Source organism: Leiobunum rupestre, chromosome 3, assembly GCF_980474605.1.
Source record: "Leiobunum rupestre chromosome 3, qqLeiRupe1.1.hap1, whole genome shotgun sequence".
Taxonomy (NCBI): domain Eukaryota; kingdom Metazoa; phylum Arthropoda; class Arachnida; order Opiliones; family Sclerosomatidae; genus Leiobunum; species Leiobunum rupestre.
In genome coordinates, this window is record NC_143386.1 from 49,154,325 (window position 1) to 49,170,007 (window position 15,683).

General features: G+C 37.5%; 1 protein-coding gene and 2 pseudogenes across 2 annotated transcripts in view; 1 reads left to right on the top strand and 2 right to left on the bottom strand.

The window, feature by feature from the left end:
* Window positions 1-15,683, top strand: part of LOC149952493 (synaptogenesis protein syg-2-like) — a 62,934-nt gene that overhangs the window by 32,765 nt on the left and 14,486 nt on the right. The window lies entirely within an intron of this gene.
* Window positions 9,945-10,599, bottom strand: LOC149952494 (calmodulin-alpha pseudogene; annotated as a pseudogene).
* Window positions 13,182-13,751, bottom strand: LOC149952495 (calmodulin-alpha pseudogene; annotated as a pseudogene).

Consider the following 15,683-nt stretch of genomic DNA (forward strand, 5'->3'; position numbering starts at 1 on the left):
TGATTATCGTTCTAATTTCTAATCGCGATTTTATCATACTAATAAGGATTTAACCATTTTAATCAGATTTAAGCATTCTAATCATGATTAATCGTGATTTAATCAACATAATCGTGATTAAATTGAATTTAATCAAAAAATCACGATTAAATCGGATAAAAGAACTGATGGTTTATAAATCGGATTTAATCTTTTGAGAGGTGCGTCGTTAATCAAGGAAGTGACCTGCCCCTCGCATTAATTTAAATGGGGCGGGGGAAAACTTTTAACCAAGTTACGCGCGAGCTCGCCACGAGAGGCGCTGTGGGTCATTTTCGTTTGAAACCGACGAAGCCTATAGTCCATAGGTGGTTTTTATTAACTTAAAATGTGAGCAGATTTCAAATGCGTCACAGTAATCGATTTTACATATCCAACGATTAATTTAAAATTTTTATTTGTATTTTCATTTAATTTTTATCAGATTATATATTTACACTAATCGTCTAAATCAGAGAACTGTTCGTCCAAATGAATCTGTTGAGATGAAGTTATAGCAGATCCAGCTCAGATCAGATAAAATTTGAAATCGGATTGCTGATTATATTATATATTAATATCATGCAGGCATCTGTGAATTGCAGTTTGAATAACCTGAAAGCACTACACGTATCTCTAATAGCGTTTTCCATTTGACTGCTCTCGAGCGCTCTAGATCGATCTGATCAACATTTTATGTTCCATTTGACTGCTCTAGATCGATCTGATCAACATTTTATGTTCCATTTGACTGCTCTCGAGCGCTCTAGATCGATCTGATCTAGACTGATCAACATTTTATGTTCCATTTGACTGCTCTAGAGCGCTCTAGATCGATCTGATCAACATTTTATGTTCCATTTGACTGCTCTCAAGCGCTCTAGATCGATCTGATCAACATTTTATGTTCCATTTGCGTGCTCGGATCTGCTCCGATCAAGTTTCGCGTGTTCCATTTCCCGCTCTCGGGTGCTCTGAGATCGCCCAAATCCGATCTGCCGATTTGGACAGATCAACATATCGAGATCTAGATCGGAGCAAATTTTTGCGTGTTCCTTTTAGTTTTGTTGGCAAAATGGCAGACCAAGACGCGAAAATTCAAATTACTAGCAGACGAAAAACAACAAAGCGTGGGAATACGTTAGTTGCATGTTCCATTTGCGGTTCGGTTTTACTCTAGTCTATTGGAGCGAGATCTATGACGTCAGAGACAGATTCGGAGCGAATCTCGAGCAATCAAATGGAAAACGCTATTAGTCGGAGCTCTAAAATTAACTATAAGTTCGGTTTTCAAAGTTAATAAACTTAAGACTTTTTCACACGAGCCAACTTTTCAAATCAAAATGCTGAGTCAGCAAAAATGGATCAGTGATCCATTTTTTTCTCGCTTACTTTTTTGGTGGATCAACTCATCGAACTTTTATTCACACGAACCAACTAGTTGACTCAACTCAAGTTGACTCATCTAGTTGGATCAAAAAGTTGGCTCGTGTGAAAAGGCCTTAACTTGAAACACCCGGTGCAATTTTGCACCAAATCGCATTTTTAGGTTTGCCTGTTTACAAACCAATAGATTTGTTAGGTTTTCGACTGTCGTTTACAAATCACTCAGACTTGGAAATAGTGATATTTTTAACGGGGGGCCCTACGATATACGCCCCCCCCCCTTAAGTCTATTTTTATTGAGGGCCACTGGCTTAGGGGGGGGTTGAAATGGGGGAAATATTTTAAAAATTGGGAGACGATGTAAAAAAATATTTTCCGGAAATTTGTTGTATAAAATTTTGGGGGCCCCGGTGGCCCGCAACCCCTTTCGAATGATTTATTTTAAGGGTCCCCTGATTTTGTTTTAAGCGCCATTGGCCCCATGACTCCCGCTATTTCCAAGTCTGAAATCACTCCTTGAAATATTTGGTCTACTACCCATAGTGAGACGTTCCAAAATTACGTTTTTTTATATTTCTTTCTGCGAACTTTTCACTTTTTTTTTACCGCGAGAGGAAATCTGCATAGTCAGTATGTATTTATTCAAGCATAATAGGCCTACTTTTATTCGAGGAATTTCCCCCCAAAAACTACATCGCGTAACCAAACATAGGTTTGACGTGTTCCCACCTTTATCACGCGTCTGGAGATCAAAATTTCAAAACCCCCTCATCTAAAAAAAGACGTACAATCCTCAAAAAAGGCGTCGAAATGTAACAGGATGATGAGGGGGTTGCGCGGAATCCGTCTGTTCTCCCCAGACATTTCCAAAAAAGACGCGAAATCCATTAAAAAACATGGGGGATTCCTCGCCCGTACCAAGAACATCCTACACGACGACATGAAAAATAGGCTTAGCGACTCCAACAAGTGTAACATGGGGGGCTCGCTCCGTCAGAATGGTCCATCGCACGCGGAGCCACAGTCTGTCCCGTCTCCATAGCAACCCCCATCATTTTCCAACGCGGTCGTCGACGGGTAACCCGGTATCGAAGACGAACGCGGGATGGAGCCCGAGTAATTCGGCGATAAATGTCGAGTAAACTCGGATCGCCGGTCTAAGCCAATTGGCGCCTGAGTGTGACATTGTACGCTAGATCTTCTTCGCGTCAGCCGACTGCCAACAGCGCGTCGTCCCCGTTAAGGTCATTCCTCCTATCATGTCAGCCGGAAAATGGAGCGAGCTTAGGTCTAAAAATCGCCTCCAATCGCCGGCAAACTAAGCCTCTTTCCCCGTAAAGAAGGCGGAAAAATATAGGGGAACAATTATTTGCCTAGCCATTATTTTGCCGTGTCAGCTTCGAATCTCCCCGATTTCTATTGTGAGGAGTGTGCTGGCGAGACGAGGGCGCGAAAGCTCTAAAAATGATGTATCCGAACGGCCCCGGGGCCTCTCGTAGTCAGTCGGTCTTGGCCGACAAATAACGATGAGAAATGGTTTCGGGGTGCGACGTAGAGGCGGCGTCGACTACACCTATTGATTTCGGATTCCGGTATTTACTTAAGAAACGATTAACCGTGATGAGGTTGGCCGTGTTACGTTTTCGGGGATAATCTTCCCTCAGGAATTAACACTCTCGAAGGGTAGGGGATTGGGGAGAGATACGAGGCTAACCTGCCTACCCTACCTACCCTATCCTAGCGATAAATTTCGAGTTTTTTTTCTCGAAAAAGGATAGACCAGGCTAGAGTTTCCTGCAGGAATAAAGTACTTGATAAAGTACCTGAAGGAAATATTTTTAATCTATTTGCATATCGTTCTGGAAAGGCTGGTTCCTTAAGTGGGGATCGGATGTATGTTGAAGCTCCCGTGTCAGGAAATTAATAAAGGTTGATGCGGTTTTAAAGTGAAATCGATAGGGTTACCGCAAATGTCTATTTTGTATTTAAGAGGGGAATTGTAAAAGGCTGCCATCATATTTATAATTTTTAAAATTAATTTTGGTTGTGAGCGTACCACTACGTAAACTGAGATTTAAAACCACGCATCTAGAAAAATCACGTTTCGAGTACTTAGAGGCAGAAGTAAATGAAGTTATCGAAATAGCGCTCAGAATCGGAGGTCGTTTTCCTTATGAAAGTGATGAGAAAATCGAGTCAAATAAAAGCTAATTTCCATTCCCGTCTTTTGACGCGATAAATTGCACTTGGGAATTGTGGGTATAGCTATTTCTTTGTATAAAAAATGGTTTCATAAAAACAAAAACGTTTTATTTTCGGCCGAGGAGCGCGAAAAAAATTTCAAATTCGAGGTCAAAATGTAACTTCATAAGGAAAACGCCTTCAACATGGGGAGTATAGCAGTCTGATAACTTCGGTTCATTTACTTCTGTTAGAGGTTTAAGAATCTTAAAAAAAAATATATTTGGTAGATCTGCATCACACGTCAACTGGCGTAAAATTTGTGTAAATACTTTGAAACGATGTTAGATTTTGGTGCTAATCGGTGCAAATGTCGGTCTATTTATGGGGTAAACCTCATCGGTTTTGAGAAATATCAGTATTAATTAATTACTTATTTAATCAATATTAAAAAATAAACGAATCTGGCCAAAACTGCAGACCAAAATCAAAACCACTGAAATTTCTAAGAAAAATAGGCGTAAAATATTCACAGCAGATGAACTAAATCAGCTGTTCCTAAAAGGTATTCCGTGGAACCCTGGGGTTCCCAAAGGTGTCACAAGGGTTCCGAAAATTTGCAGCGCGGCCATTTTTGTTTGTGTCAAGATAAGTCTTTTAAGATAAGTAAAAAGAATGAGTTGGGGTTCCGTCAGAATTAGGTGGATAATTTAGGGTTTCATAGCAAAAAAACCCGCTGAACTAAATAATAATATACTCTATATTTATATCTATTGTCGGTAAGATAAGACAAAGTATCTTATACATTGACAAAATCAATCAAACATACATTAGAAAATACTTCAAACAATGTTACAATAAATTACGGTATTTTATTCGCAGGTAACATTTTTAAGTGATGAAAGTAAATAAGCTCTCCAGACCGAAATATGTAGTATCATTTTGGAAAATATTGTATTTATGTTAAACTCAAGTTTTCTAAAACAATTAGGTTCAGAATATTAATATTTACTTTTGTCATGGTGAAAAACAAACCGAAGATTTTATGATATTAGAATTTGTCTTTAAATTTAATAGCATAAGTATCGTTCTTGGTAGAAATATATTTCGCCTTGGGCATATTTAAACACTAGGAGGCTCTGTGCTGAGAACTAAACCTTGATTGCGCAATAGCTCGGAAAATCAGTTCCGTGATACTTTTTGCTAATTGACATACTTATTGTTATTATTTTACTTATGTTAATAGTTGTAATGTCGTTAACACAACGTTTAAAATCTTTTTAAATTATACGTAATTTTGTAAACATTTCTAATCAATTTAATACTAGGTCTGTAGGTCAAAGTTTATTTTTTTTTCTCCTATCTTCCGTTTAAATTTATTTTTTATCTAGAATATTTTTATTGTTAAAATTAAATTACAACTAGAAAAACGAAAATTTTATTTTGGTCGAGATTTTTTACTGTACGGTTCCATCTTATCGTTTCGTTGTTGTGTTTAGTTTGCTTTTTAAATATACTTCTCACAGTTCTGCCTTTATTATAAAGTGACCTTAACATTTTTAAAGTTTTCTAGTCGTCCGTTATCAGCATTTCCTCAATACGGGTATTTAAGGTAATTTTTTTATAGTTCTTGAAACTGTGAGGCTACATTATCTTGTAAAAGTTTCAGTAAACGGCTTAAAATATACTTGGAGTACGACTTCGCTATAGTTTTAAACTTACTATATTATCAAGAATAAATTTTAGGTACTCCAACTTCGCCTACTTTGTCTTCTTTCGATTTTTCGTGACAGTCTTTCACACCGATGATCGTCATCTACGTTTAATTTTCGTGAATAAAAAGTAGACGAACTTACACTATACGATTTACGTGAGGTTGGGATCAGAGACTAATGATATACGCCCATATTTTTAGGTATACCGAATTTATACTTGACAAACGTATTTTATAAAATAAGGCCTACACGTTTAGATTGAATAACATTAGCAGTAAAATTAGCTACGTTTCCAGTGAGTAACATTAGCAGTAAAATTAGCTGCGTTTCCAGTGAGTGACATTATCAGTAACATAAGCTACGTTTCCAGTGAGTAACTTTAGCTACGTTTCCCGTGAGTAATATTAGCAGTAACATTAGCTAAGATTCCAATGAGTAACATTACCAGTAACATTAGCAACGTTTCCGGTGAGTAACATTGGCTACGTTTTCAGTGAGTAATATTAGCAGTAACATTAGCTTCGTTTCCAATGATTAACATTAGCAGTAACATTAGCTACGTTTCCAGTGAATAATATTAGCATTTAGCAGTAACATTAGCTACGTTTCCAGTGAGTAATATTAGCATTTAGCAGTAACATTAGCTACGTTTCCAGTGAGTAATATTAGCATTTAGCAGTAACATTAGCTACGTTTCCAGTGAGTAATATTAGCATTTAGCAGTAACATTAGCTACGTTTCCATTTAATAATATTAGCATTTAGCAGTAACATTAGCTACGTTTCCAGTGAGTAATATTAGCATTTAGCAGTAACATTAGCTACGTTTCCAGTGAATAACATTAGCAGTAAAATTAGCTACGTTTCCAGGGAGTAGCATTAGCAGTAAAATTAGCTAAATTTCCAGTGAGTATCATTAGCAGTATAAGGAGATGGATACTTCTTTAGTAAGAAATATATGATATACTTCTGATACCATTTAACATTTAAAAACCGATATAGCGAATGAGGTCTCTTAACTTTTATAAACTTCACCCAAAACCAATTATAAAGCAAACGAACAAATAATTGATTCCCCTGAGAAATTGTTTCAAACCTTTCAGTTCGCGTTTTAAAAAACTCCCAAGAGGAAAGCCAAAATCGAATTTGTAACTAGAATCGAAACGACCGTTATAATCAACCACGCGAAAGGGGCGGAGATTCTCAATTCTAACTTCATTTACGTCACAATGAACGGCGCTTAAACCACACCCAAATACGGCAAAGGAAAGTGGGTTACCCAACCCGGAGGAAATCCACAAATAGCGGAACTGGACGTATCTCGGCCTCAAAAATAATTAAAACGTCAGTCAAACTAAACGCTAAGCCTAATATTTAAACAAACCCCAAAGGTACGCTAATCTAAATATATGACGGCGCGTGAATTATTTACGGTTTTAGTACAAAGAGCGAACAACAAAGTAGAGGTGGGTGCGGAGAGAAAATAGATTTATAGCAAAGGCCGCGAATAAACGTAAAAGGGTTAACGACTTACGAGCGAACACGCAGGGCAGTAAAAGCGCCTTTACTAACAGTCGCGTCAAAGGCCATACGCGAGTACGGTACTATACGATTCAGTGGTCCCATGGAAAAGTCAATCACCCAACAAACTGGGTCAGACAAGATTCATTTCAAACGTGAATAAAACGGTTCGGCCGTCAACGACAATTCGGATGATAAATAAGAACGGTCTCGCTACTGGGTCATGAAGGGTATAAAAGTTGCCAATAACTTTTTGCTCGTATACAAAGGGATTTTATTTATATTTTTTAATGTCCGCTATCGCCAGCAAAAACGGAGACGGAAAGTCTAGCCACTGTGTCTGATATCGACTTGCTGGATTTTGCAGTTCAAGTGTCCGAGACCCGGGGAGGAGGGAGAACTGTCGAGATAGCCTACTAGTCCGCTCGCCACTGTCCTTGGGGACAAGGTCGGGTTATGAAGCTATCTACGAAGCTGCCACAAACCCCTATTTCACTTCGGCGCGTGTAAATGAAGTACTTAGAACCAGACGGTGCGCGAATGGGCTGCTGATTCAGCGTAGACATTTTTATTTTACGATGCATTCCTTTTTGGATATTATTAAAGACATTTTAGTATATTAATTTTTCCTACCAGGCTTTGCTGGTGTTGGATTGTAGGCTGTAGGCGTTGTCTTAATGCAACTGAAGCAGTTTACCCCTGGGCACTGCTTCAAATTAAAGTTACCTGGGAGTTCTAAAGTAGTTGTAAAACTTCATTAACTGAACAGTAGGTGGAGCTGTTTAAGTGCAACTATTTAATTCAAAATAAGAGCACACACGCAGAAATTACGAACAGCAAACTTAAGGACTTTGCACTCAAGCTCTCAAACAAATATACGTGTTAATTTACGTAGAACAATCAAAAGTTTTCGGTCCACTCGTTAGTCTTTGCTAAACATATTCTTTTAAAAACACGGTTGCCAGATTATTTTTAACTGTTAGAAGTGGATGTTATGATGAATCAGATAACTACGTTTGATTTTAATTTCCGAAATATTTTGTTAAAATCTTAATTTTACAGTCCCTTTAAAAATTGTAATCCATTTTTGCGTCAGACAATGTATTTAAGCTATCTCTAATTCAATATTACCAAAAGTAACATAATTTATCATAAGTATGCCTCCGTATAACATTTGTATAGAAATAATTTCAATGTGACCTTGTTTCACACGTAACATACAACAAGTGAACCCAAAAATGGAAAAGTCTTATAATGCTAGTGCTATTGAAAAGGTTACCATGGAAACGAAATGTCGTGATGGCGACGTACGAGATAAGCTCCTGAAACGCGCGAAGAAGTCACTAACTTTCGTTTCCCATCAGTAAAACTGATGACGCGTTTTTCGTCACGCAATTGGAAGTGACGTAATTTCCGTCATATCCCGTGAACAAGGTTTCAGTGAAAGAAAATAATTTTGTGGCATACTTATGAGTGATTATGTTACGTATGATATTACTTAACAACTATCACTTTATCTTGTGATGGTCTAAAAATTCCCGCCTTGTGTAGTGCTCGCGGCTAACAGTGATTTCGAGCGTAGAGTTTACAACTACCATTTTATCGACATGGTAGACGTAGCTTGAAATTGGAAACTCTGCGCGTTATAAAGCTTAGAAAACTACACGAAAAACGTACAAGCAGTGCTACCAAATCGAAAAATCCCGAAATATCCTTAAGAAAGTCAAAAACACTCAATGAAATTGCCCATTATAGTGTGGTTTTTTTTATCAGCAAATCCCAGAGCACTGGTTATAGTTAGGGCTTCCTGTCGTCCCAATCTTTTCTCTTTTCGGACATTACGTTCCGGTTGGAAAACTTTGTTTTGTCACGGCCAAACGCCAGGATTTAATTTGCATAAAAAGTCCATGAACGAAATTAATCCGCTAATCTGATGCAAAATAGTAGGGTTAGATTCGCGGTAATTCCATTATCAAATTAGCATATTCAAATGACGCTTGAATATTTGCACCCATTTTTATAAAAAGTAAAGTATAAACTAATGGTTATTTGCCTACGATAAGGGGAGATGGTTAGGCAACCGAACAGACGGTTCAAATAAAAACGTAGTTGACCAAGAGTTGAAAAAGGTTACTAAATATAATATGGCGGATAATTTCGTCATTGAATGAACTCACCTCGGAAGTTCATTAACTTCCGCTTACCCGTAATAGTTAAGTTCACACCAGCCAACATTATTGCAACATTAGTTGGCGTGCACGGAGAAAATATTTACACAACGTGTTAGCCACACAAGCACTTTTGTTGGCGAAGTTTTGAAGAATGGTCAATTTTTCTGACCGAGGCTTAGCTTAAAATATTTTAAATATTTTAGGTTAACATACTTTTAATTACGCAAAACTAAATGTTGCTCTTATTCAAAAGGTTATGCAAAAATTTTAAGGAGTTGTTGGGGGTGAGTTGAGAAGTTGTCTGTTTCCCTACGATAAGTGAAAAGAGCGCCAGAGAGCTTCAAAGTGTGGCCTACTAGCCCCGGGTAGTAGGCTGCAACAAGCGCCAAACCAAGCAGCAGGGAAACGCGAACATTAAGGTTCGGGTTCGTGTGATAGGTAAAAAAGGACTTTGTAAACCAATCGAGGTAACCAGCGTAAAACAGTAAACTTAAACAGTATTTAAAGTCCCTGCTGCTTGGCTTTTAATGCTTTTAAACAGGTGCAAGAAAGTATAGCGTTTATTGTTGGGATGCTTGTTTGCTGTACCATTGGGGGTCGTAAACGAACTGAGTAGCTTATTATCGTCCTTGGTATACAGTATTTCGGGTCGGGCATATTTGACTTGCACTAGGTCACTGTTAACTAGTCAATGATCACGCGATATTTCTGAAAATCAATTCGATGATAATGTAATAATAATAATCAGCTAGGCTAATACCCAAGGCACCACCTTATAGACCTAAGTCATCAAGCCACTTTTAAAGCCATTAATTCAGGTTTATGATCATAGTTTATTACGTTAGTTTAGGTTATTAATGTACTTCAACCATAAGAATTGCAAACGCTTTGACAATAAACACTCTTAGTGTTTTAGGGTTATTATTTGTGTAAACTTAATAGATAAAGTAAAAAAGTGCTTTTAAAAAATTTATTGCAAAAATATTTCCACCACATAAATTAAAACAACGTATTAATAACGTTACGATACGAATAAAAATAATATTTAAACAAATTAAATTAACGCAACTCAACTAATTTAAAGTTAGTAGGAAATCCAATTCCCATAGATCACTTGGAGGCCAAACAGGAAACGAATTCCGCGTAATTAATTACACCATCACCATTCACGTCCGCTTCCTTGACCATCTCTTCAACTTCGTCGTCGGTGAGACGTTCCCCTAAGGTGGTCATGACGTGACGTAACTCGTCCACGCTGATCACTCCGTTTCCATCTTTGTTAAAGACCCGGAAGGCCGCCAACACTTCCTCCTCGACGTCACTCTCTTTCGCCTGCCGCGACATCATGGTCAGGAACTCGGCGAAGTCGATGGTGCCGTCGCCATCAGCGTCCAAATTGGACACCATGTCCCCGACCTCGGTCTCGGTGGGGTTCTTGCCCAAGCATCTCATGACGGTCGCGATTTCTTTGGTGGTGATCCGTCCGTCACCGTCCTTGTCGAACAGGGCAAAGGCTTCTTTGTACAGCGAAATCTGTTCCTCGGTGAACTGGTCGGCCATGATGATTAGAAATTGAACACAAATGGATTGGAGAGACTAGATTTCACACAGTCAAACGTTGTTACAATACTGAGTAACCTACTATCGACGTCTCCTTAAATTATACGCCTAATGTACTTATAATTGTTATAACGCGAAACGGACAGAGACTTAATACAGTCGAACGTTTGTACGATAATGAGATTTCTACTATATTTATACGCCAAAAAAAGTGCTTTAAACATGAAGACGCGAAATATTTTAGTGACATTTATCGAAATTTAATCGCGCTAGACAACTAGAATAGGTCAATTCCGAAAGACCATAAAATTAATATCAATGTAGACGAAAAAAAAATAACAAGTTGGCAAGCCAAAATATACCTCTCCTCGGAAGAGTTTTTAATTTTCAGTGAAGCGTAACTGTATCCGTGGTTCTGCGGTAGAACGCTCACCTGTCGTGCAAGAGGGCTCGGGTTCGAATCCCGGCCGATTAAATAATTATACTACACCCAATGACAAAAAGAGGGTGCTTTTGGAAAAACCTTTTCCCTGATTCTAAGAAACTGGGTACCCTTTGCCCCGAAAATGCGAACGCGTTCGCAGGCCTGACAGACAGACAGACACGGTGGTTGTATAACCCCTCCTAGGGTACAAAGTCCCCTCGGAGAGGTAAAAAACGTAGACAAAATATCAATGGTTTAAATTTAACTCGTTTGGAAGGGGTTAGTTTATATAAAAGCTAACAGGTGGTGTGGGCTCATGCTGATATTTAACGAAGATTAGTAAATTTAAGTAATTTTGTATTAATGTATAAACTTAATTTTTTATGGGACTTCAAAAACAATTAAATTTTTATAATTTTATAAAACGAAATAATTGGGACAATAAACTTAATAATAATTACTTTTAATGTTAAACAATGTTGGGGTGAGTTTGGTTTTATTAATTGCCAATTGGAACCCACTTTAGATTTATTGAATGCAAATTCTTTTTTCTCGTCCCAATAAAAAGCTAATGAATGAAAAAGCAGTAAAACTATTTTTCATGGTTTAACTTAATAAATGCAGTATTTATTTTAAAGTACACAGAAGCTTAGTTTCATTAATAACTTGATGTTATTATTATATATATATATATATATATATATATAGATCATGTTTGGTTTTCCAATCCTCGAGCGTAAAGGAGAACTGTCACCAAAACCAAAATTTACTAGGTTTTTGTATAGAAAGATAGAAAATATATTAATAATTATGTCCCTGAAATTTTATAGTTATTGGAAAAGTATTTAAAAAGTTACGCTACTTTTTCCGCAACCTACATCAAACGGCTTCAAAAATTTCAGAAATCGCGGTTGAACCTACGTGCAGCGCCAAATGAATGAAGCGGCAAAACATTTAGAAAGGGCGGCCTGTAAAGGAGAATGTCGTAGCAGACGACAGTTCCGACCGAAAAACGATAAAACCGGGGAAAAAATATTTCGTTCACGAGATGGGGCTGCAGGTAGGTTCGACCAAGCGGTTCTGAGATTCTCGAGTCGGGGTGGATAACACACGAAATTTGGTTGCTTATAATAAATCAAATACTGGCCATATTAACATGAAATTTTTTGTATAACCATTTTCGGACGTCCTCTATCCATTTAAATGGCTTTAACCAATTTTAGGGTGGTGACAGTTCTCCTTTGAATAATGGTATTTTTTGTAGCCGCTCGTTCCCTTCCGGCTGTTGATTGAAATGTACGTAGACTGAAGTTCTCGCTGAAGCTTAATTTGTTCTTCCTAAGAGCTGTCATTCACGGTATAATAATCTCATACTTTGTAGGGAGTTGCTAGCCAGGCCTGCTGTATGATTACTCGTCGAGTATGTGGTGGTAGTAGAGAAATGCACGTGAAGAAAACGCGTTACCATTGCCCATAATTCCCGTTGAAACAATATGCATTCCCATTCCATTTGCGTTTAAATGTTTGATTTTAATTATTCGCACTCTATTTCACATAAATTTTCTCATCCCCATCCATTCCCGAAAATCTTGTTTCTTTTCCCAATTCAACGTATTGCGATCAGATAAAAAATCCATTAACTACCATTCCCGAAATTCCTATTCCCAATTCAACGTATTGCGTTTCTTGCAGCCTACATCTAGGGGCTAGCAGTCCACACTTTGAAGCTCTCTGGCGCTCTTTTAACTCATCGTAGGAAAATGGGGGAAAACAGGCATACTTCTCAACTCACCCCCTACAAATCCTTAAAGTTTTTGAATAACTTTTTGAAACATCCTGTATAAATGGAGAAATATTTAAACAGGTTTATTCCCTTCGTTGGTTAAGACGCGAAATCAACAACTAGACGTGGATTGTAATAATAATCAGGTGGTGCCTTGGGTATTAGCTTAGCTAAGTCATCAAGCGACTTTTAAAGCCATTAATTCAGGTTTATGATCATAGTTTATGATGTTAGTTTAGGTTATTATTAATTTAATTGTAGTATTGCAAACGCTTTGACAAGAAACTTATTCTTAAGTGTTTTAGGGTTATTATTAAATGTAAACTTAACTAGATAATGTAAAAATGTGTTTTTTAAAAATTTATTGCAAAAATATTTCCACCAGATAAATTAAAAAACGTATTAATAACGTTACGATACGAATAAAAATAACATTTAATTAAATTAAATTAACGCAACTCAACTAATTTAAAGTTAGTAGGAAACTCAATACCCATAGATCACTTGGAGGCCAAACAGGAAACGAATTCCGCGTAATTAATTACACCATCACCATTCACGTCCGCTTCCTTGACCATCTCTTCAACTTCGTCGTCGGTGAGACGTTCCCCTAAGGTGGTCATGACGTGGCGTAACTCATCCACGCTGATCACTCCGTTTCCATCTTTGTCAAAGACCCGGAAGGCCGCCAACACTTCCTCCTCGACGTCACTCTCTTTCGCCTGCCGCGACATCATGGTCAGGAACTCGGCGAAGTCGATGGTGCCGTCGCCATCAGCGTCCAAATTGGACACCATGTCCCCGACCTCGGTCTCGGTGGGGTTCTTGCCCAAGCATCTCATGACGGTCCCGATTTCTTTGGTGGTGATCCGTCCGTCACCGTCCTTGTCGAACAGGGCAAAGGCTTCTTTGTACAGCGAAATCTGTTCCTCGGTGAACTGGTCGGCCATGATGATTAGAAATTGAACACAAATGGATTGGAGAGACTAGATTTCACACAGTCAAACGTTGTTACAATACTGAGTAATCTACTATCGACGTATCCTTTAATTATACGCCTAATGTACTCAAAATGTTATAACGCGAAACGGTCAAAGACTTAATACAGTCGAACGTTTGTACGATAATGAGTAAACCTTCAACAGATTTCTACTATATTTATACGCCAAAAAAGTGCTTTAAACACGAAGACACGAATTGTTTTAGTTACATTTATCGAAATTTAATCGCGCTAGACAACTAGAATAGGTCACTTCCGAAAGAGCACAAAATTAATATTAATGTAGACGCAAAAAAATAAAAAACGTAGGCAAAATATCAATAGTTTCAATTTAAATCGTTTGAAAGGGGTTAGTTTATATAAAAGTAAACCGGTGATTGAAAAGGGTTGAAAATATCTCTACATGGATGTGGGCTCATGTTGATATTTAACGAAGATTAGTTAAGTAATTTTGTATTAATGTAAAAATTTTAATCACTCATAAACTTAATTTTTTATGGGACTTCAAAAACTATTAAATTTTTTATAATTTATAAATCGAAATAATTGGGACAATAAACTTAAAAACAATTACTTTTAATGTGAAAAAATGTTGGAGAAAGTTTGGTTTTGTGAATTTTCAATTGGTAACCATTTCAGATTTATTGAATGCAAATTCTTTTTTCTCGTCCCAATCAAAAAGCAAACGAATAAAATAGCTGTAAAACTATTTTTCATGGTTTAACTTAATAATTGCAGTATTTATTTTAAAGTAAGTACACAAAAGCTTAGTTTAATTAATAGCTTTATGTTATTAATACATATATTATGTTTGGTTTTCCAATCCTCGAGCTTAAAGGAGAACTGTCACCAAAACCAAAATTTACTAGGTTTTTGTATAGAAAGATAGAAAATATATTAATAATTATGTCCCTGAAATTTTATAGTTATTGGAAAAGTATTTAAAAAGTTACGCTACTTTTTCCGCAACCTACATCAAACGGCTTCAAAAATTTCAGAAATCGCGGTTGAACCTACGTGCAGCGCCAAAAGAATGAAGCGGCAAAAATTTGAGAAAGGGTGGCGTGTAAGGCGTATTAAAAACACGATTAACTACAATCTACCAATATAACTAGGTTAAAAAGCCAAGGAGAATGTCGTAGCCGACGACAGTTCCGACCGAAAAACGATAAAACCGGGGAAAAAATATTTCGTTCACGAGATGGCGCGGCAGGTAGGTTCGACCGAGCCGCAGCGGTTCTGAGATTCTCGAGGCGGGGGGGATAAAACACGAAATTTGGTTGCTTATAAAAAATCAAATACTGGCCATATTAACATGAAATTTTTTGTATTACCATTTTCGGACGTCCTCTATCCATTAAAATGGTTTTATCCAATTTTAGGGTGGTGACAGTTCTCCTTTGAATAATGGTATTTTTTGTAGCCGCTCGTTCCCTTCCGGCTGTCGATAGAAATGTACGTAGACTAAAGTTCTCGGTTTAGCTTAATTTGTTCTTGCTAAGAGCTGTCATTCGCGGTATAATAATCTTATACTTTGTAGGGAGTTGCTAGTCAGGCCTGCTGTATGATTACTCGTCGAGTATGTGGTGGTAGTAGAGAAATGCACCTGAAGAAAACGCGTTACCATTGCCCATAATTCCCGTTGAAACAATATGCATTCTTATTCCATTTGCGTTTAAATGTTTGATTTTAATTTAATTATTCGCACTATTTCACATAAATTTTCTCATCCCCATCCATTCCCGAAAATCTTGTTTCTTTTCCCAATTCAACGTATTGCGATCAGATAAAAAATCCATTAACTACCATTCCCGAAATTCCTATTCCCAATTCAACGTATTGCGTTTCTTGCAGCCTACATCTAGGGGCTAGCAGGCCACACTTTGAAGCTCTCTGGCGCTCTTTTAACTCATCGTAGGATAATG